We start from the raw sequence: 22,724 nt of genomic DNA, 5'->3' as shown, positions 1-22,724 counted from the left end.
ACCAAAGAGGGCTGACCCTCAGTGAAGGGCCTCAGGGTTGTGGTGCTGTTCTGGATCCACTGAAGGATGAAAGTCCCAAAAGGACCTTCTCCTCACTGCTCATTTTGTTCTTCCTCCACCCCCCAGAACATTCTCCCTCACCCTTCATTTATCCTTCAGAACCCACTGATTTCTCCTCTGTTCCTGCTAAGTCTAGCCCTTCACATGCCTGTGATTTGGAAAGGAGCAGAGCGGAAAGGCAGAGTTCCATCTCTGGAAGCAAAGCCTTCTGCCAACCCAGAAGTCACTGTGTGCAACTGGCAATTCTTTGGGAGGAGTGATGTTGGCCCATGTCATTTCCCTGCCCTCTGGAGTCCCTCCCACTTCCTTTAGGGACTCTTTGACCCACAAATGTCCCCAAGCCTGTGGTATCTAGCTCAAGTCAACTTGGTCTTCCCAGTGATGTTGGTGGGATGTCACCACCACACGGTCTTCAGTCCGGCTCTCACAAGCAGAGCCTGAGATTAGGTGTGTGTGCACAGGATTATGAAGGCAGTGCCCTTAGGAGCAATCACAAGGGAGTGGGGAAGTAAACAAGGCAGGGACAGTGTCAAGCAAGGATGCAACCTCTGGTGAAGTCCTGCACCAGCCTGGCTCCTGAGGAGCTCCTGAGTAGAAATTACACCTTAGCCTTTGTACACCTTGAGGCAAATTTGCTGAGCTTTCATCAGCCCTCAGTCCTTGGCTACAGGAGACCTTGGTGGGTTATACATTCCCAGGCACTTCCTGCTCCTGGAGGGAAAGATGGCTCCATTAGTGCAAGGTCAGGCCTCTGAGGAAGGCACAGGTGTGGGTTGTTCAAAGCAAAGCACACACAGCCAGAAGCAGGGATCTGAGAGGATCTGGGTGGAGCATCACCAGAGTATGGGGAGGTGAGGGGTGACTACCCCCCCACTGGAAGCAGTGGACATGGGGTGGGGCTTGGAGTAGAAGACCAAGGGCTCGCACACAGTTGCCAGGGATGGCTTATCAGAGTGGAGAGATCGGGTATGATTTCTGAGATCACTGTAAGTCTCCCTAGTAAGTTCTCTCAATATTCTTTTTTGTGGAACCAATGGATTTTCATGGCAGAGCTCCAAGCTTTCTTTTCCAGATTTATATCTCTCCTTCCCACTCCACTCTCCCTTCTTATTATTACCTGATTTTTTTCATTCTTCTGAATTCCTATAACATCTGTAGTTGAATTCCTGCATCATCCACTCTCTGAACTACTCCAACTGCCTAGCCATCCTTGTAGGGGGAGCTTATGCTAAGTTATGAGCACAGGCTTTGGAGATGGACTTGGATTTAATACTCAGCTTAAACCTTTGCCTATTTTGTGACCCGGGGCAAGTTATTTAACTCCTCTGAGCTTTACTTTCCTCTGTAAAATTTGTAACAGTAGTACCTATTTCAACTGTACCGGGAGGATTAAAATGGGTAATCCATATGACGTGCTTAGCAAAGTCTCTGGCATGATCCATGCCCAATAAATGCCAGCTATGGTTTTGAAATGATTGTCACTATTCTTTTTTTAAATCTAAGACAAAGTTTATGACATTTTTTATACAAAGGAGGACAATTTATAGTAACAAAACCAGCCATTCTTAAAGGAGATGATTATGAACTTTTCACTCTTACTGAGAGGGCCCCAAAATACATGACAAGAAAGGATAGAATCGAGGAGATGTACACACTCCTCCACAGAAATGGTTGGAGACTTCAGTACTCGGCTTGTCATATTCTTATGTGCAGATACATCTCCACACTACACTGCCATCCAAGAGAGGCACCAGCTGCAGTACCTTGTGTACTGAAGTAGGTGTTCAATAATGTGTGGGGTTTACACATAGAAAATTCTGGACAAGAAGACAAAAGTTTCAGCCCCCGCACCCCGATCAGTCTCTCAGCAAAGCCCAGGACCTCTGCACTCCTCACATGACAGTACTTCCCCAATTTGGGTCAGGGCATCTGCCAGGAAAAGTGCCCCCTGGCACTATCCCACCTTTTCATGACACCAGCACCAAGAGCCCGATGAAAGAGGCCCCCGGCCTGCTCTCTGGGAAGAAACATGTACAAGACGCTGTGGGAAAAGGTCGTGGAAATGAAGGCTGGAAATCACCCCACTGGGGAGAGTAGGGAGGGCAGTGACGGAAGTCCCCACGCACTCTGTTTTCTCCAGAACAGCGGTGGACTAGAGTCCCCAGCTTGTCAGAGGGTAGAAAGCAGGTTTGACTCTGTGTTTCCAGGCCAGCCCAGGCTGACTCTGATGTTACTCAGTCCTGGGTGTGGTCACCCCAGCTTCTCTCTGAGACGGTCTTCTTAGAGCCTTAGCAGTCCCCACACTGGCTTCCCAGTTTTAATCCTTCCTTGTCCCTTTTTCCGCTGCTAAGGGGAATGAGCTGAGCATGCGCTGGAGGTGCTCGTCCACCAGTTGCTGCCTCTCCTGGGTGGGAAAACAATGCTGCCTTTCAGGCACAGCTACTGCCCAGGGAGGGATGGGTAGGGCGTGCATCTTGTTGGAAAGAAACAAAACCCACTCTGGAGAAAGGGATGATATTGGGGATTATGTGAGGCATTCAAGATGGGCAGGGGGAGGCGCCTGGGTGGCTCAGTGGTTTAAGCCGCTGCCTTCGGCTCAGGTCATGATCTCAGGGTCCTGGGATCGAGTCCCGCATCGGGCTCTCTGCTCAGCAGGGAGCCTGCTTCCTCCTCTCTCTCTCTGCCTGCCTCTCTGCCTACTTGTGATCTCCCTCTGTCAAATAAATAAATAAAATCTTTAAAAAAAAAAAAAAAGATGGGCAGGGGGTGGGAATGTTGGTGGCAGGAGCTTGGTCTCCCTCTGGAGATTCCAGCCATTTTAAACAAACATTATAGAGCTCAGGAAAACTAGGACCTGCCAACAGGGGTTGGCACAGGAAAAATGAGACATAGCTGCCTGTCAGATTGTTACACTCATGCTCAGTGTGAGGCAGTCTCTCCCTCCCTCTCTCTCTCTCTCTAACTCACACCACACACACACTCACACACACACACACACACACACACACACAATATCAGTGTGCAAGATGGATAATGAAGGATGCCCACTAATGCATTCCTCTACCTTCCAACTTCTCAGAAAACCAAATAACCCATAGTCTCTTTCTATGTACATAGAAGCAAGTCTAACCTAGACAATCTCATTCCAGATCTTTGTAGCAGAATGGCAGAACTCATATTCTCAAGGCCTTCTAGGATCAGTAGGAAGTTAAAACTGTGGGGAAGACAGTAGGAAGCTGATGGGCCAGAACTTTTGCGGTCTCTTGGACAACTTTAAATCTGAAGAAAATTAAGGGGCTCTTCCTTTAGAGAGATATGCTTAAATCATAGTGGTGCAATACTGTACATACAATTTTAGGAAGTCTTGGATCCTCTCCAAGACCCATCTATTGGCCTGGCATTAAGATCCCCCAACCTGAAGGATTCAGTCACAACGGCAGAGCACAAACAATGTTCGCACCACATACAACACACCTGGAATCCCAAGCTAAATGATGTCATTTGTCATCCTGAGACTCAGAGATTGACAGGTGACAATGTGAAATGAGGGACACATCCCCAAGAGAAATCATCCCTCATGGAACACTGGCTTCCTAGGCCCTCAGGAGCTTTCTCAGGACCACCCATTAGGTTCCAGACCTTCCAGCTCTTAAGGCTCCACACTGCCGGGCCAGTGGGAGAGCAGGTTTGGAGTGGCTGGATTATCCTCAGGTGACAGTCCCCAGCCATAGCAAATAGAGAACTGACCTATTGGGGAGAGTGTCCCCGCCCTGAGGAGGCAGCAGCAGAACAATGAAAGCATGGAGAACAATTCCACAGAGAGTGCCCTCATGGGAACCCAGGAGACTCAGCTTGGAATGTATTGTGATACCAAGTGCACACGCAATGTGCTCTGCTGGTGCAGAGTCTCAGAAGGTCACCATGACTAAAGGCATGGGGACTAGTGGCAACCATCTCCCTCACTTCTGGGACACTCATCCGTGCATTGAGCAAGTATTGAGCTCCACTGTATACTGGACACAGAATGAGATCCAACGACACAGCCCAGTCCTCAAAGTTTACTGGGGAAAGAGATCATTACGGAAGGGCCATTTGATAGATACAAGCCCCAGGCTCTGGAGCTGAAATCCTACCGCTGGAAATTAGCTATGGTGAAAAATTTTGTGAAGCTGGTACGAGCATGGCCCAGAGTAGAGCTCTTAATCTTGATTTGCATTAGAATCACCTGGGAAGCTTTGAAAACTATCAAGGACCAGGCCACACCCAGAACAAATAAATTAGAATCTCCAGGGAAAGTCTCAGTCATTAGCATTTTCTAAAGCCCTGCCCCTCACAAGTTATTCCAAAGTCTAGCAGGGAGAATGATTGGCCAGAGCTTCCCAGCCCCTCCTGTGTTCTTGCTTCAGGGAATACCTGCCCCCCACTATATCCCCCCCCCCACCTGCCTTGATGGGAAGCGTCATGGTTGATGAGGTAGGATCTTAGGGGAACAGCCAGGATAGGAGATGGACTAGTGAGTAAGTTGATTTAAACATAAAAGTTTTAAATGTTGTCTTATCTTCCTGTAACTCAGGGACCTGCCCATTGCTGTAATCCTCAATGTCTCAAGGCCTTGAACACAGACAAGGACTATGGTTTTCCTCACTTATATCTGAGACCCTGAACTAACACTTCTGGGATTGATGGCTCTGAGAAGATCTCTTTCTTTCCCGGTAGACCCTCTCACCACCTGCACCTGGAAGGGTATGACCTAGCCCTGTGGTCCCAGCAACACAACCATCACGATTTATAGAAGATTTCGCAACATTCCAGGAAATGTATGAGATATGGGCTTTCGTTGGTGTTGAGGTTCTGATTCAAAATATCACAGAACCAACAGGAAAGATAGTCTACTAGAGATAAGCCCAGAAAAAATGACACACGGCTGCTAATCAAGACACTGTACATATGGTGAGTGGAAGTAGAACTCTAGGTACCACACACACACACCCCTAAACCACACTTCATACACACACAGATTTCATGAGCAGACATCACCATCCAGGAAGAAGACAAGGACAAATTCCTTTAATTCTCAAATCTTCAGCATGCGTATTATCCCTTGTTTCGGATTGGTCAGACTAGGGACATCCATGAGATTAAGTAAGGAGAAGTTACATAGGCAGGTAGTTCTGTGGGACAGTCTTGGGTTGAAGAGATCTGAGTTGGTAAGAGAAATTGGGAGTCAACAGCAGAAAGAGGCATTTCAGTCCCTAGGTACTGATGAGATGAGCCTGGGAGAGGGTGTAGGCAGAGGAAAACAGAACCTGAGACCAAAACCTTGAGCTGCCCCAGTGTTTAAATGTGGGTGGAGCAGACTAAGCAGATGTGGGCAGGGAGGGAGGAAGGAAACCAGGAGAGAGGCTGACCCACAAACCAACCTAGGGTCCAGGAAGAGGAAGGGGTCAGGTTGAAAGGATTAGGACAAAACATGGTAGTCACTGGGGGTCTTGACAAGGCCCATTTCAGTAGTTCCAGGAAGGTAGGAACCTCAATAGTGGGTAGAGAAGTCATTCTAGAAATTTGGGTGGGAGGGGGAACAGAGAGGTAGAGCTGTACCTGGGGGATATGAGAGAAGGGGAGTTTTTCATGTTTATTTTTTATGCAGATGGGAATGATTCAGAAGAGAAGGGGAGGCATCAAGGCAGCAGAAAGGAGAAAGAGGGGCAATGCCAACCAAGGACTAACGTCTTTGGGAAGATGGGGAGGTCATCCCATAGGAGAGGGGAACTGGCATTTGGTAAGATGAGAGATATCTAACACTTCATGTGTGAAGGAAAGGAGTTAAAGTTTATTCAATTTAGCTGTGAGAGAAAGTATTTCTGGCTTCTTTCCCTCCAGGTGGTTTGTGTTTATAGGCGGGCCTGGGAGAAGTCTCCTTTAACAGCGAGATTCCTGACATTGGAATGAAGCCTGCCTGAGCTAATCAGAATTTCAAAAGGTTTATGTAGATGCACTTTATACTATCAAAAGGGCATGGGTGAAATGGGGGCTGTTTACCACTATCTAGGTCGCACTTATTAAAATACAGAAATCTGAGCTCTCTTTAATCCTTAAGATGAAAACAAATATTTCCAGACAGCAGCAAAAGTACAAAGGAACATTTCCTCAGCACGGCCTCAAAAATTGTAGAGTTAAAAAAAAAATACAGCACGTGTTGCAGTCAAATAGTCTAGGAAGCCAACGTGAAACCACTCTACTCTGTTTTTGTCTAACTTTGTGAAATAATGATCTAGTCTTTACCCATACTCACTAACAGAAGAACAACCAGTTACCCTCAGGAGTGAGTTTGATGGGTGTCGTATTCCTTGGACAGAGCATAGATCTCTGGAAATGCACAACTGGTGGTGAAATTCGTCTTCCAGAGAAGAATTATTTGGATTTTTAAAAAACCTTGTATTTCTTCTCAAAAAGCGAAGAAGAGATATCCAAGGAAACAGAAAAGTATGCAGAGGAAGACATCGTTTTAGCTGATTCTTGAGTGTCCCTAGTTAAGTAAGTGCAAATATGCATTGCACAAATGAAGGAACGGAGAAGTTTCCGCGGGCTTAAGGAAACCAGGGAAAGTGCTTGGGATCTTGCTTCATGAGTAGTGCTCCCTTCAGAACACAACCTGTAGCTTCCTCTTTCTTCCTGTAATTTCCTTCAGCATTTAAGCATTTGATCTTTGTCATAATTTCACAGGCTTTCTTTCCAGAGCTCTTTAGACATTTCCTATCTCTGAACACTGGCTACCACTCTTTGCCCCTCCTCCTCACAGGTGAATTCTTACTCTTATTGCCCCCAACAGCAATGATCACTTTCTAGAACACATTAATTAACACTAGTTGAACTGAACAAAAAAAAAAAATGTGCAGACTCTGGGTTAGGTAAACATTGACATGCTGCCCTAGGGTGGGACCACAAGCTCCGTTTTCTTTACTCTGTGGTTTCCATGCCCTCCCAGATTCAAGTGAGACAGAGGGCCCAGAGGAAGTCATAGGGTCCACTCTGCTTTCCTTGACCACCTTGCTCAAGACATCTTGCAGCACCTGGGAGATCACACCACCACTCACGTTTTCAGTGATGTTTCCAGGGCTTTGTGAAGGGTGGGGATGAGTGGAGAAGTCTGGTGGGGGAAGGGAGGGGGCGGATGCTCAGTTGAACACCAGAAGGAATGGGGAACCTGCCAGCAAGCCCTAGAGGGTGACTCAGTGGGAAACAACTTTATAGAGAAGACTGATGAGTAGGGATGTAGCCAAGAGAGGCGTGAAGAAAAGACGCCTTTGACACATTATAAAGTTAATGTGGCATGGCAGTTTAGTCAGCATTTCTCCTGGTTCATACTGAGCTCTCTCCTGGCCCAGCTTCTGCTTACACTCCAGCCCTGAGCCCTGTGGGACCCTTGCTCATAAAGGAGCTTCTCCATGCCTGGCTTCCAGTGATCTACTCAGTCATAGCCGAGAAAACAAAGGAAATCAGTTGCTTTTGGAGCAACTGATATCTTGAGGGTTCGTGGTGACCACAAAAACAAAGAGTTGTGTTTGTGGTTTGGAATGTCATTCCCATTGTGAGGATGCATGTAATCCTGCGTATGCAGAAGTTTGCTTGTGGTTGAATGTGGGACAGATTACAAACTCTGGCATGTGTTTCCAAGAAACACTGATACCCTTTCCTTTGGGGATTATTATTAGACCTAAGATATCACAGGAGGAAAACCCCAGCCATGCTGATGGCCTCAGACCATTCCCCATTAGCCAGGAGCACCAATACTAGACATCTTGCCTGTCTGCAAGAGAGGCCTCCTGCCTGTGGGCTCTGGTATCACCCAAGTACAACAGCTCCAAGTTGCCAGTGTCAACTCCATGCAAGATATGACCTCTCTGCTTAGCCCTCTGTGCCAGCTAGACAGTCTGATCCAGAAAGAGTTGTGTGGGTCCCAGTCTTACTCATGAAACTTGTCTTAAGACTATTTTTTAAAAAGCCCTAATTGCCAAGAAAACTACTATGTTATTATCTGTTTGTATGGGGGAAGAGGAGAGTGTAGGTAGGAAACAGCCTTTTAATGTTTACCTTTTCATATCTTTTTGAATTTTGGAACCATATGATCATATTATGGATTTTTTTTTTTTTTAAATAATAAGAAAAAAAACTTCATTGTCTCAGGAAGTTTCTTCTAGCCAAGAATTTCCAAACGGTGTTTCTTGAAGTTGCCTAGAGAAGAGAATTCCTACCTGTAGATCTTTATCAGGCATGTGCTACATGCCCTTGGCCTTTGATGCAAGGTGACCGCCTCTCAAAGGCCAGGAACTCCTCAAGCAATGAATATGGGATAATGTCATCCCTGGTTCTATAATCTCATGGCCTCTGAGAAAAGTGTGAAATGAGATAAGATGATTCCTTGCAACCCCAACCCCAAAAGGGGACCCCAGAGAGGTAGAAGGGTCTTTTGGAGACTGAGGGGAGGAGTAATCAGCAAAAATCTCCACCATGTCTGACACAGACACCCCCCACTCTCAGGGGGAGACTGCCGGCTGTGGTTTATTTACTACCACAGACATGAGGGGCTATGGTGGAGTCTGAAGGAAAGCTGTGTATCTCCATATGCATTTTTTAAATGATTAATTTCCATCTAGAACATTAAAGTAGTTGAAAAATATCAAAAGATCGAAAAGTGGATGTATTAAAACTCACAGCATTATTTTAACTTTAAATATCTGACTTCTGCCCAAGTAGAATTTACTGCCACTTTAGTTCTGCTTAAATTTTTAAAAAATTACTTAGGATTGTCCCTTAGTCCAGAGCAATTGTCAGACAGGGGAATTATCTCAATTAAAAATGAGATAAGCAAAGAAGCATATTTGGAAAATCCCCATATGGAGTTTTCTTCTGCTAATGCCAGGGGCACACATTTTTTCCTTTTGTCTCAGGCTCTAATATGGTTCAAACTGGCACTGACTTTTTTTATTTGAAATTTGATTATTTTGTTCATCATGGATGTTTTGCGGCATTTTGAGAGCATAATTCTGATTTTTAAGAAATACAACAATAAATATTATTTTTCTTGATTACTGAGTTTTTCTATATTCCCTTAAATTTTGCACTCAAGGTGAGTATCTCGCCAAAGTTGGCCCAATTAACCTAAGCAACCCAAAGGTGACCTTTGCCTTATGGATTGCTTCCTGCATCACTGTTGTCAGATTTGCATCTTCATTCAAATCCTACCCAACTTGACAGTCCTCTCAATGCCATGACTGAGGAGCCATTTTCTCTCAGAGAACTTGTTTCTTCATTGTTCTCATTATTCAAAGCCCTCAGCCCTGGAACCAACTCTATTAATTCTCTATTTTCCATGCATAAAGCTACTCAGAGAATCACCAGTCATTGCCCTTGAGCCTTTGGCTAGATGGAGTCTACAAATGTAATTCTCTTAATCTCTTGCAAGGCCCTTAATCACTTGAAACACACTCTTCCTGATCCAGTGTCCTGATGAAGCAGGGTGACAGGAAGGAAGAGTGACCCAATGATGCATGAACAGCTAACACCAGCTCCTTCCAACGGTCCCCATTCCTCCTCTGGATGCCACTGTGTGAAAAGGGGCAGTCTGGTCACTCCTTCTCATTTCCCCAGCGGACACCCTTCCCCCTTCCAGATGTCTACCAGCTGGAAAAGAGGGGCGGACAGTTGTTTCCTTTGTAGAGAGCTGCAGTATGAATATAATTTTCCACATGCTGACTCATGAGACTGTCAGTGCCCCGGGAGCCAGTACACGGTTCCACTCTTTCGCCAACTTCAGGGGTACGGTGGGGAATTGACTTTGATCTAATAACCCGTTACTCTTTGCCTCCATTTTCCCACAAAAAGAATACTTACTCCCTTCTGCAGGCAGAAGACAGACTCAGTGACCTCTCTCAGTCTCCTCCAACCACAGGATTCCACTGGGCTATTATTAGAATCATCTGGACGGAGCTGCGGTGTGACACGAGGCGTCTGGGTGTGCAGAACCAAATGAAAATGTTTGTGGGTGTTCCTGCACAACAAACCACCTCTGATTGTCTTCCTGGTGTCACTCAACTTTACGAGGGCTATTTCTGTGAGCACTTCTTTCCGGTAAATGCTTCTGCTTCTTCTCCTTAGTCTGTTCATTTCTTTCACCTTTCTCTCAAGTTTCCCCTCTTCACTAGGTTCCACTTACATGAAGGCGGGAAGCCTCATTCCTGCTGGTACTTACCACAGTGGCCGGCATGTGGAGTACAGGAGGTGAGAACATGGGCTTTGCCATCAGGATCTCTGTTTGAGATCTCTATTTGGATCTCAGCCCTGTTATATGTTAGCTAGATGGGCAATTGGGCAGATTACCTAATTGGTCTTTGGGCCCCAGGTTCCTCAGAAGAGGGATGGGGTGATAATACGTGACTCACAGAATACTGCTAGGATTCTAGCCTTGCAGAACACGGTGCTCAGCATTGAGTGAAGACAAAAATATTAGCTGTTGAATACATAAATGAGCCTTTGCATGATAAAAAATAGCTACACCAAAAATGTGCAAGTGTGTTCCTATTGCACAAATTCGAGAATACAGAATTACACAGAGGAAAAAATGAAAGAGCTCTTTCAGTGACTGTCCTCCCCCCTCCCTCCCTTCCTGTGTGTTAATAATAGTTCTTTCTTTCTTTGTCTCTCTTCTTTGGGGGAAGAAGGAGTTAATTATCTGATCTATGAATTTGTTCTTACTGTAAAGATACAAATGTTCAGAAGCATAGCACCTCCCCAGATTTGAAGAAGACTGCCTTCATCACATCTTTTCCTCTCTTACTTCTGCCTCCAGAGGTGACCACTCTTGCTAGAGATTTTTCTTATCTCTATTCTATAATTTACATATATGTAACACACACACATACACATATACATTTAGGCTTCTTAAAAAAATATATAGCTTTCAAGTATTTTTATAATGCAGAATTCAACTATATTTGCTATCCTGAAACTGTTTCTTTCTTACGTAGTCATGTTTTCAACATCTTTCCATTTCAGTACGCATAGATCCATTAAATTCTTTTTAATGGCAGTATAATATTCTGTAATGACATATGTACTCCAGCTTACTTATTTCCTATTGGTAGATATTTAAGTCATTTAAAAAATTTCACTGTCATAGAAGTAAATACTTTTAACCTTTGCAGGCTGAATACCAAGTAACATGTTTGCTATCATCCACATTGGCAGCTGTCCCCAGTGTGGCCTGGAGGTAGTCAGCCCCTCTACTGTCGGGGAAGCACTGTCCTGGGTCTGAGCAAGAACCCCTATAAGACCTAACGTCATTCAGATCCTCGCACCACTGCACCTAGAGCCATGCAGGTGGCTGTCGCCAAGGTCCAGTTCCTTGGGGACCACATGGGAGGGCTGGAGCCCAGAAAATCTAAGTGTCCCACAGTCAGAAAATAGGAAAGCACAAGATGCCTTAAGGAGGTTGCCTCCAACTGGGTTTGCTTCTTTGAAAGACTGGCCCAGGAATGAAGTGATAGACGATTTGTATTTCTCTGGTATTTGAAGATTTTAAATGTGAGCAAATGTAGATTTTAAGTGAATCATTGCCCAGGAGCATCCACTACAAAACCCAGAAAGGATCATCATTCGAGTGCAGTGCTGATAGGACAGCAGATGGTAGAGCCGTGTGATCAGTGTGTCTGCACTTTGCAGGTCTCTCAGAAAGATCTGGTGAATGAATGGGGCTGGAGGTAGAGGGAGGCGAGGCTGTGAGAAAGCTTGAGTACAATAAGGATCTGGTCTGACCAAGAGGGCATTATGGGCACTAATATCTGAGGCGTAGGTGTTCCCCCTCACTCTAGTTCCCTCCCCTGAGAGCCTGGGATCAGGGTCTGACAGGCACAGGAGTTGTACTTGGAGTGGTGTAGGCATTCTCCACATGCAGGAGATGGCAGGAGCTGCTGAACATGGGAGAGGCAGCCCAGGCTGCTGCAGTTCTCCAGAAATGTCAAGGACCGTACACATTTTGAGAAAACCGTAAAGATGCACCTATAAAGTTCCAGAGTACAAGCACGAAGATGGCACTCTTGAAAGGGCTTAACAGATGAGGCTTTATTGAAGGGATTGTTGATGGAGGTGGGCAAGATTAAAAGAACCACAAAAGGTAATGAGGTACCACAGAGGGACTAGCCACTGTGGGGAGCCATTATCTCCCCTAGCCCTCAAGGAAGCAAGGGGAAGAAATGCTCTTACTGGAGCTCCCCTGCCACAGAGGACCCCAGCCATGGCCAGGACCGCAGTCAGTCAGGATGAGAAAGGAAGGATAGATATCTAGACCTCCCTCTCTTCCCATCCCTGGATCCTTTGCAATCTGCAGTGAATCCCACTGGCCAAACCCACCTGGAAGCAGAGAAGGGCACAAAGGGTAGGGGATGGATCTGGGCAGGGGGCTACGGTGAAACAGACAAAAGAAGTTCAACATGTCAGGTCAGCTTGGTGTTTTGAAGGAGTAGCCTGAGCTCACATGGGATCTGGCTCAGCCATCCTAAGTGAGTCCCCAGAGCCCCGGCTACACGGCCAGCTCCCTGATGTCCACTGTTTTGCATGGACTGATCTTGGCAAAAGAGCCAGACAAATCTCCAAGACACAGGTGCTAAAATCATCTCCAGTGGTGGTAGACCACTTCCAATTCTGTCTAGAAAAGTGAAAAAGTGCAGGTTACCTAAGGAAGCCTGGAATCATGTCCCCGGCACTTTCCTGCAAGGGGTAAGGATGGTTTTGCAAAGTACAAAGGAACCAGGAAGGCAGCTGAAAAGAAATCAAAACCTATGAATACAAGAGATGGATGGATATCCCCTTTGAGATAGGGGCCCACATTATTTTGACCACTGCAGAGGACAGAGAGGGGTTCTGAGGGCATTAGGGATAGGAGACCTTGCTTCTCCCCAGGATGAAAGGCTTGTCAAAAAAAAAAAAAAAAAAAAAAAAAAAAAAAAAAAAAAATGAAGCATACTGCCAACTCCAGGAAGACAATTTCTCAGGACAGAGGTGGGTAAACTTTTATGCATACCCTGTAAAAGAGAATGGAATGACTGAAGATACCAAGCATTTGTTATTAGCGAGCACACCAACAGTTCTCAAGCTCACGTGCTATGATGTCCATTCTTCATTGCTTTGCCACTGAATTTTGATCAATATGTACAATTGGTGTTTGCTAAAATGTAGAATGTGTATTCCTGGAGTTCTATCTGGCAGATAAAACGTTTTGTCACAGAAATTTTCCAATGTCATGTTGAGTACAATTCATCACAAGTAAGAAGAACAAGGCATGACATAATAACAATCTAGCACCAAATGAAATTTGTGGATTTACTAAAACGTGGGACAACAACACAGGCCAGAATAATATGGTGGTTAAATGTTCAGGCTCTGGAGCCAGACTCCCTGGGTTCAAATCCTGGATCTTAATAGTTATGAGATTATAAGTGAATTTCCTCATAGGTAAAATGGGGGTAATACTACTCATTCCTATCGATCATTAGGAAGATTGAAATATTTATAACACACTTAGAAAATCACTGGCACATAAATATTTAGCATTACCTACTAAATTATGCTATCCTTCATTCGCTGTTCACTCAAATATATATTGAGTATCTACTATGTCAGGCATTATGCTAAGCTCTGGGGATAAGTTGTAAGAAAAAAAAAGACACCGCTTGCCCTCATGGACTAGAGAAGGAAAGATGAATCAATAATCACACAAATAAATATGAAATCAAAGCTGAGATGAGCAGTGGTACTTGGAGCCAGGACAGTTGGTAGACTCATTGGGGGTAGGCCTTTCTGAGGACATTTACATGCTCTCTGATGTGTTCATGAGGTAAAGTTCATGGGAGGACAAAGACCAGATATATATTTCTTATTATGGATCACTATTTCAGGCAGGTAAGGCCAGGAGCAGAGACATCTTGAAAGTGTTGTAGATTCTGGGGGATAAGGTGACAGACAGCCTGGACAAAGACTCTGGTGGAAATGGGAGTAAAGGGGAGAATAAATGGGAGACACCATTTTCCCTTCTCGGAAATACCTCTGAAAGGAGGCCTCGGTACCCTACCGCCTGGCATGGGCTACCTCCCGAGAGTTGTAACTCAGACCGGAGCAAACTCACCAACAACATCTCAGCAGGCATCCAAGGACCTTCAGAAGAGGAGCACGCGTTCTTCCTTGGATGAAGAGAGTTTCACGGGGGACAAGTATGCTCTTTATGGCGTTGTGGGCAGGAGGTCTGAGGGTGCAGGCCAGGCTGCTGGGGCCATGTTGGACCGCCCCTTGTCCCGCCCCAGTGGTAGTGAGGAAAAGGCCTGCATCCACATGTGGCTGACTGAGCGTGTTCTTCTGGCTCCCAGCCGAACCTACACAGAGCATGGCATGGCTGATAGAAGAGGGCTTTGGAGTTAGAGATAAACAAGCCTGGAATTAATAAGAGAATTGAAACTGGGAGCTGGGGCGCTGGGTATGACAGCTATACCCCACCTATCACTAGATGAAGACTCACTCTAAGAGAGGGAGACGTGTGGATGGCGCATGTAACTCTGTGTCAACCAGTCAAGGTACAGTGTCTGGCATTTAACAGATGCCACTTACTACTATCCTTTCCTCCTATGCATATCTGAATTATCTTGCTTCATCTAAGATCTTGGGTAAATGCTTTTGATGCTAACTTTTGGGGCGGGGGGAGCACTTTTTACCTACCCCCTGAGGCTCACAGTCATCCTGGGGTCTCCTTGCCTCAGAGAAAAGTCAATCAGAGGCCCCCTAACACCGTCATTCTCTCACACACAGCCTGGCCCATACCCAGAGTAACTATTTCATTTTTCCTCTTCTCTCCCCAAGGCTCTCAGGGTTGGGGGATCTGGGAGAACCAGTCAAATAGGAACTACCAGCTCAAGGGGACACTGCTGATTCCTCGGGGAGGCTCCTGCCAGGGATCCCCTACCTCTTTGCAAGGAGCCACCCCTTGAAAACCATCCTTCCCTGGGTCTATAGTAGCCTCAAGAGATTTTTTAAACCAACCGCCAGCTAGAAAAAAATTCCAGCTAAGTCCAAGCTTAGCAGACAAAATAAAAACAATAAGGGCCTACTGTATACTGAATGTTTGTTATGCATCAGTACAGTTGAAACACCGTACATTCTTACAGGAGACTTCTGAGGTAGATGCGACTAGTATCCACATGCTAATGGGGAAACTGAGGCTTACAGAGGTTAAGCACCCCCTAAGTGAATGGAGTTGAGAGTTTGACATCTGAACTCATGCTGAAGACACCATTTATCCAGCTTTTCCCAGGAACGAATGACTTAGGCCCTTTGGGCTTCCACAGCTCTCCTTTTCCTGCTCCTCAGACTACGCTGCAGGATATTAAACAGGAGATAGCGTCCACTTCATCTACTTCCTGGCCTGGCACACAGTAGACACTTTACATGAGCAAGACTCTCCCCACACCCTGCTGCTTCTCAACACCAGGGCTTCACTCTGGGTAACAGTTGAGGTCCCATCTTTCACATATGTCTTCAACTGGATTCATGACTCTTGGTAAGAAGTGGGTAACAGAAATACCTGCTTACCTTTTGACCCAATGAGACTGATAGAACACTTGCCCTGTGCCAGGCTCAGTGACAGAGGCCAGAGATAAAAAAGAGATTAACAAAACCCTTATATTTTCATAGCTGACACCCTGGTCAGGGGTGAGAAACAGGCAGATGGCTCATTTTCATAGAGAATGATGGGGGTCAGCACCTGAGTTTAGGGAGCACAGGATGGAGCAGAGTCATCCAAGAAGGCTTCCTGGAGGCAGTGTCTAAGATGAACTCTGATGTGGCAGTGAGGAGGAGGAGGACATTCTAGGTAGAGGGAACAGTGCAAACACACAGTGATGAAATAAGTAAGAATAAACAAGAAGCCATGAAAAAGCTAAAAGCAACCTAGACCAGTGGTTCTCAACAGAGGTGATTTTGTTCCCCATGAGACGTTTGGCAACATCTGGAAGCCCTCCTTCCTTCCTTCCTTTCTTTCTTATCTTAACTCTGTATGTGTGCACACCTATGACCGGCATCTAATGAGTATAGACCAGGGATGCTCTTAAATATCTTAGAAGGCACTGGATAGCCCTCACCAAGAAAAAATCTTATCTGGCAGATGTTAAGAGTGCCGAGGTTGAGACTTTCTGGCCTAGATCACCAAATATAAAAAAGGCTTATAGCACTTGGATGATTAAACACTTCATAGTATTAGTGTATATACAGATAGATCAGAGGAACAGCTTCAGAAGAATATAAATGTATTTCATGTATGAGAAAGGCTGCCTACCAAACCCAGTGACTAGCTGGTAAGTGGTGTCGAGATTCCCCGGACAGCCAGCTGGAAACAAAATTGAGCTGGAGCCGTACATCACAGGATCTACTAGAATAAACTCCGAATGGATTAAACATTTACATGTAAACCAACCAACCAACCAACCGACCAACCAACCACAAAAGTACCCAGAGAAAATGTGGGAGAATTCTTTTACAATCTTAGAGTGTGAAAATCCTTCCCAATTACAAGCTAGAAAGTAACAAATTGATAAATGTGCCAATAAAAGTAAAAACAAACAAACAAAAATGTTTGCAGCTTGTGCATGCCAAACAAACAAAGGAAATGTACATAAAGTAAAAAAAAACAAATGAAAACCTGGAAAGAATGCATGCTGTTCAGCAAAGGGTGAATCTCCTGAAATCATAAAGCTACATGGACAAATCTCTGAAGAAAGACCAGTGAAAGCATGAGCAAAGGATATGAAAAGATCCCTCACAGGAAAAAAAAAAAAAAGATATAAAGGGCTGTTAAAAGTAGGAAAAGATGTCCAACCGCCAACATGATAAGAACAACGCACATTGTTAAGTGCTAAGATGCTGTTTGTGGGTTTTGTTTTTTTTTTTTTAGGATTTTATTTATTTATTTAACACACACACAGAGAGAGAGAGAGAGAGAGAGAGAGAGATCACAAGCAGGCAGAGAGAGAGGGGGAAGCAGGCTCTCCGCCGAGCAGAGAGCCGAATGTGAGGCTCCATCCCAGGACCTGAGATCCTGACCCTAGCCGAAGGCAGAGGCTTTAACCCACTAAGCCACCCGGGTGCCCCACTGTTTGTGTTTTTATTAAACCCACCAGACTGGCAGAAAGCTGCGTGTGAAAACACACGGTTTGCTGCGAGGACACAGACGATCCCACACATTGCTGGGGACACGTCAGCTCGATAGCCCCTCGAAGGCAACGTAACAGTATTTATCAAAGTAAGCGCCTATGTCTTCCGACAAAGCAATCCTGCGTCCTAGAGTTTTCCCTACAGGTAGATGTATTTGCTCTGCATGTGAAGTAACATATGCTGACGATTAGAAATTGCAGCAAAAGATTAGAAAGGACTTAAATGCTTATGAATAGAGAATTGGTTAAATACCTCAGGGGTTGACAAATGGGCCCAAGTGGCCCTCAGCCTGCTTTCGTAGGGCCTGTGGCCAAGAACGGTTTCAACATCTTTAAACGGCTCAAAAAAAATCAAAAGAAGAATGATTTTTTTGTGTGTGACACATAAACATCACATATATTTCAAATATTGGCGTTCACAAGTAAAGTTTTATTGGAACACAGCCACGCCCCTTTGTGTGAACACTATCTGTGGCTTCTTTTGTTCTGCAACAGAGAGCTGAGTGGTGGCCACAGAGACTGGCTGGCCCACAAAACATTGTTACTATGCGGGGTCCCTGCGCAGCTGAATACCGCAGAGATATGAAATCAATGGAGAAGCTCATCATGTATTGCCATGGAAAGGTTCCTGGGATATTATTATTGAATTTTTATAAAGCAGATGTAGAAAGTGTGAATTGCTCGTTATCATTTGGGTAAAAAAAATGGAGGACATAGTTGTATTCTATTGACTATGCAATAAAAATTATCTAGATGGGAACACATGACATGATTCAACCACGGTTATCTTTGGGGGAGTGTGTATGTGTGAACATGTTATCTACTCGAAAAAGTCAATTAAAAATTATTTTTAAAATTACTCTGGGTTATAATACGCCACTGCAAGTGGCTAGGCCTGGCTGGAACAGAGCTGGTGAGTGGCATCTGGATGGTGACAAGGCTGGAGATGTCTGTAAAGCCTGATCAAGTTTGCATTTTTGCAAACCCTGAGGACAATGAGGAATCACAGGATATTTGAGCTCTGAAAAAAAAAAATGCACTTCTGGAAACCAGAATAGGGTGGGTGGAAGCAGCTTGGGTGGGTAGAGAGAGAAGGGGCTGGAGGGTAGGGATCAGTGCTGCCCCTGGGTAAGGATCTAGAAAGCTGGAACCTGGGGGCAGAAGGGAAACTTACTCTTTACTATATATCCTTTTGTTGGATTTATGTGTGTGTTTTTACTTCCATGTGCATTTATTTCCTATAAAAATACTACTGTTTATTTTGAAAAGAAAAGCCTTTTGGGGAAGGTATGAGGAGGACCTGAACTGTTGTGGTGGTTGGGGAATAGGAGAAAGGAGGAAAGTCAGGAGCTCAGTCGCCAGGATTTGGTGGCTCAGTGGAAGTAGGGGTGATGGGCCTAGAACTTGGTCCCCATCTCTGAGGACCTGGGGAACAGAACCTTGTGGTGAGGAGGACTAGAGGGTGGAAGATTTGCCTGCCTCGAGATGATTTCCTGGGCCACAGCACAAGCCTTCAGTAGGCACAAACCATCACCCAGACACTCTGGGCCTTTGATTCCACTTTGACCACAGCAAATCATCTCCAGGCCAGACATGACGAGGGGCAAGCCCCTTCTTACGCAGATGGTGGCTTTCCGCAGGGAAAGCCACCAGGAATACTGAATATTGACCCAGGTCCCTTCTTCCCACCTCCTCCCGTGCCCCCTCATTGCTCTAAAGGGAAGCTCTGCACAACCAAGTTCTGATTTTGGGTTTCTGGACTCTTGCTAGGACTTTTCTATTTGTGTATATTATCCTTGCCCCAATGTCATTGAGCCAGAAAGCCTTTGAGGCAAAGACTGAAGGTCTTTGTGACTTCACCGAAGCACACCATTTCTTTCTATATGGTAGGTGTGTACAATGTGCTGATTGGCTGATTGAGGGGGACTCTCTAGTCATCTCAGCCGCATTGCCAATGCACCTGCCCTCTGACTCTGCAAAGCCCAGCCTCCCAGGATGGGAAAAACTCCCCTGGGGCCCAGAAGTCAAGGGTCTGCTCAGGCATTCCTCTCCCTTCTGTGGGTCTCCACCTTTAGCCTTTCTTTGCCTAGATGGTATCAGCCAAACAGAAACCCATTAGCCAAAAGCTGTATTTAAGCAAGTGTTCTGTTTGGGCATCAAAGGAAACATAACAGTGGAAATGATAATAAACAACAATGATCATCATAATTTCAAAGAGACAACATCAGTGCCTATGGTTCCAAGGAGACCCTGGAGTGCCAGTCGCTTTATCTGCAAACACAAACTGCAAGTCACCTGCCTCTTCAGGTACAAAGAGAGCTCCTAATGCTTAAAAAACTGGAAATTGCTTTATAACTGTCACTTCCCATTATTATTCACAAGAGCTTTGGGATTGCAGCAGTAAGGGTCCCAGTATGCTCTCAATATAAATGAGGGTGTACTCTCAGTACAATGGAAATGAACATTTAAAGGCAACCTCACTCAGCCCCAATCTCCAGACAGAAAATAAACCCACAACTCAGCTCCCCAGGAGCACTGAAGCTGCTCTCGCTCTGGAGAGGGCAGGGCCTGGAAAGAAATGGCCTTTGGTCAGGACAAAAGTCCTCTGCTCTGCCCCAGAGGGAAGGGCAGAGGCTGAGCAGTTCTCACAAAGGAGCCTCAGGGACCTGGCACTCCTCCACCCCCTCATCTAAAGGGAGAAAGGTCTTCTTCCGGCTCCTCTGGGCAGAGCAGAAGTGGAAAAGGGTTACTTATTCCTAATGTTATTTATAGTTTAGCAAATGCTGGGTCTCCAGCCTCAGGTCAACTGCCTTCTGCAGCCACTCCGGGGCTGCGGTCCCAGTTAGCAGCAAAGCCAGGGGCTATCTCATGGTGGCGCTTTATGCTCATAGTATAAACTGCAGTACCCCCGGGTCTCTGGGTAGGAGACGACCTCACCGCAGAAACACTTGTCCAGAAAAGGGTGCAGTGTTAGTGCGAACTGCCCGGATAACGTGGGGTCCAGCGCCATCTAGCGTCAGCTTCGGGGCTTGGTGCGCACCCTGCTCTTTTGATGAGGGGTTTTTTGGTTTTTTTTTTTTTTGTTTGTTTGTTTGTTTTTTTTTTTGCGGGAAACTAGCTTTAGACAGGAGGGGGACTGAAATGAGGAAACACGTTCCCGTGCACAGGGCTGTCCTCATGCCCACGATGAAGGACTAGGGTTTTGGTAGGAGAAGCTGAAAAGCTACAATCCTAATGCGTCACAGATGGGGGTGTTGAGTGAGGGCATGGGGGAGTCTTTCTCTTGGAAGGAAGCTGGGGTGACTCACAAGTAATATTTAGAGTCTTCGTCCCAGAAGATTGGCTTGGGTTTGTCTGCTTGAATATTTTTGCTCACACTAACAAAAAAAAAAAAAAAAAAAAAAACCACAAAAAACACTGGTGCTATTTTATGACTTCTATGCTTTTCAAACTAGTTTCTCAGTGCTTGCCTAGAGCCAGCAAGCATATGGGGTGTTTACAAAAGTACTTGCAAGCTGTTTCATCACTGAACCCACTCCTGCTCCTTGTTAATGCTTCGCGGACCAAACCGTCCCCTTTCTTTACTGTTCCACTTCTGAACTGCCTTAAAAACCTCTGCTACTTAAAACCATTTGCTACTTGTTTTACATAGTTAATTTAAGATTCAGAATAGTCCAGGGAGTGGATATTGGTACTTTGGTATTGGATATTGGATATTGGTATTGGATTCTTGGGGAGGGTAAGTGACTTCCTGGGGTTATTCCGTCGGGGGTAGCCAGCTATTGTGGAGGAAGCCACCACATCCAGGAGGTTCTAGAAAAGATAAACACAGCTCTAGCTCAGAGGACACGTCTTACTCAGGACCAGCCCCTGGGACCCCAAGCCTTGGCTGGCCTAATCGTATAAACATCCCCCTCCCAGCATCTGTCCTGCTACTCCCACCCCGACGCAAACACTTCCACAGTTGGAAACCACCCCAGAAGAATAATGAGAGCAAAGAGCAAGGATTTGGCAAATGTTCAGGATGCCAGGAGAATCATGGATTTGTCTCCAGCTCCCTGGGCTTTGGCCTTATCCAGTGGAAAAATGGGGAAATTCCCTGCTGGTTACTCCTTCCCCTCCCTCGTGACCCCCTCCACCATTCTCCACCAAACAGACACACCTCCAGAGCCAAGTGAAGTGAGGTCACTCTCTGGATGCCTCTGAAACAAATATATGGATTTAGAAATAATCCGTAGTTCTTAATTATACGGATTTAGAAATAGAGTTTCAATGGGGTAACACACTGCGGGGGAATGCAGACCCTGACCTCCACAGATGAAGTAAATGTTGAGGTACTGGCAGTCCGTGGGAAGTGGTTTGGGGTAATGGAAGGAGCACCAGATTCAGAGACCTGAACTTAAATCCCCACTCTGTCATCCCCCAGCTGACAGACTTTGGGCAAGTCACTTAACCTCTCTGGGCCTCAGTCTCCTCATTTGCAGAATGAAGCCATTTTTCTCTTACCTGTGAGGTAATAGGTGAACAGGGCTTTGCAAAGCCCGTAGGGTGGGAGGGGCCGTATGTAGGAAGAGCGGACATGAGCAGGATTTAGGAAGGAGATTTTTTATTCACTTTCCCCTTTTCCTAACTGCCCCCTGACATCTGTCTCCTTCTACAAAATGGACATTACCTCCCACACGTACACATACTCCCATAGTTCCTGTGGACTCACCACTTTTTCAGAACTAATGACCTTGGGAAGAAGGTTTTCCAGTAAAGACCCTGTGGTCCCCGGGTCGTTCTTTAGGGGAGGCAGGAAAAGCAGAACCAGTATGACAGTGTCCGTTATTGGCAGGAGGAAGGCCTCAAAAGGCTATTTCCTGAACTGCCAGCTAATAAAGATGGACATCTGTGGCTGATGCCAAGGGGAACCATCCCCAACAGCCCAGCAGAGCTAGTGCCTTCCAGGGGAGAGTAATTCGACCCTGATAAAGAGCTCGTAGGGAGATGGAGGTTGAGCGTGGCCTTTTCTCCCGGGTGGTAAAGCCAGTTTGAAACCTCTTGATTTCTTCACAGGCTCCATTTCTAATTTAAGATGTCTCTACCCGGTTTGGCAAACTCTGTGCCTCTCCACCAGGGAGGAAATAGCTTCATAAGGGAGGCTTGGGGAGAACAAAGGCCTCATTAGGATCAATCACTTATTCTGGGTATACATTCCCAAGAATCTCTATTGATGATCTCGGGTACAAATGAAGTGTAATTAAGGATAGAATGCAAATGATCTCCAGCCTAGTAACTCCTCTTGTAATTGAAATTTACTAAATTAAGTCTGAGGTTTTTGAAACTAGGTCTTTAAAAAAAAAAAGTCCCCGATTATCATTACCCCCTCTCCTCCCTCCCACCCACCCCTCCATAATGTAATTAGTTTAAAATAAG

General features: G+C 45.6%; 2 long non-coding RNA genes across 13 annotated transcripts in view; one reads left to right on the top strand and one right to left on the bottom strand.

The window, feature by feature from the left end:
- LOC101679918 overlaps positions 1-14,581 on the bottom strand; it is an 84,391-nt gene extending 69,810 nt beyond the window's left edge. For 4 of the 9 annotated variants that reach the window (XR_006606057.1, XR_001177784.2, XR_006606058.1 and 1 more), the window contains exons 1-2: positions 14,237-14,581; positions 9,952-10,068 (exon numbers count right to left, since the gene is read on the bottom strand). This is a non-coding gene — a long non-coding RNA (uncharacterized LOC101679918). The remainder of the gene's footprint in view (positions 1-9,951; positions 10,069-14,236) is intronic. The other 5 variants (XR_001177781.2, XR_006606059.1, XR_006606056.1 and 2 more) reach the window with 5 other exon arrangements.
- Positions 14,427-22,724, top strand: part of LOC123391379 — a 29,110-nt gene continuing 20,812 nt past the window's right edge. For all 4 annotated transcript variants that reach the window (XR_006606062.1, XR_006606061.1, XR_006606063.1 and 1 more), the window contains exon 1: positions 14,427-14,678. This is a non-coding gene — a long non-coding RNA (uncharacterized LOC123391379). The remainder of the gene's footprint in view (positions 14,679-22,724) is intronic.

This window comes from Mustela putorius, unplaced genomic scaffold (assembly GCF_011764305.1).
Source record: "Mustela putorius furo isolate JIRA1106 unplaced genomic scaffold, ASM1176430v1.1 tig00000224_pilon_pilon_pilon, whole genome shotgun sequence".
Taxonomy (NCBI): domain Eukaryota; kingdom Metazoa; phylum Chordata; class Mammalia; order Carnivora; family Mustelidae; genus Mustela; species Mustela putorius.
Note: the sequence above shows the minus strand (reverse complement) of the source record. Positions and strands in the feature narration are given on the sequence as shown.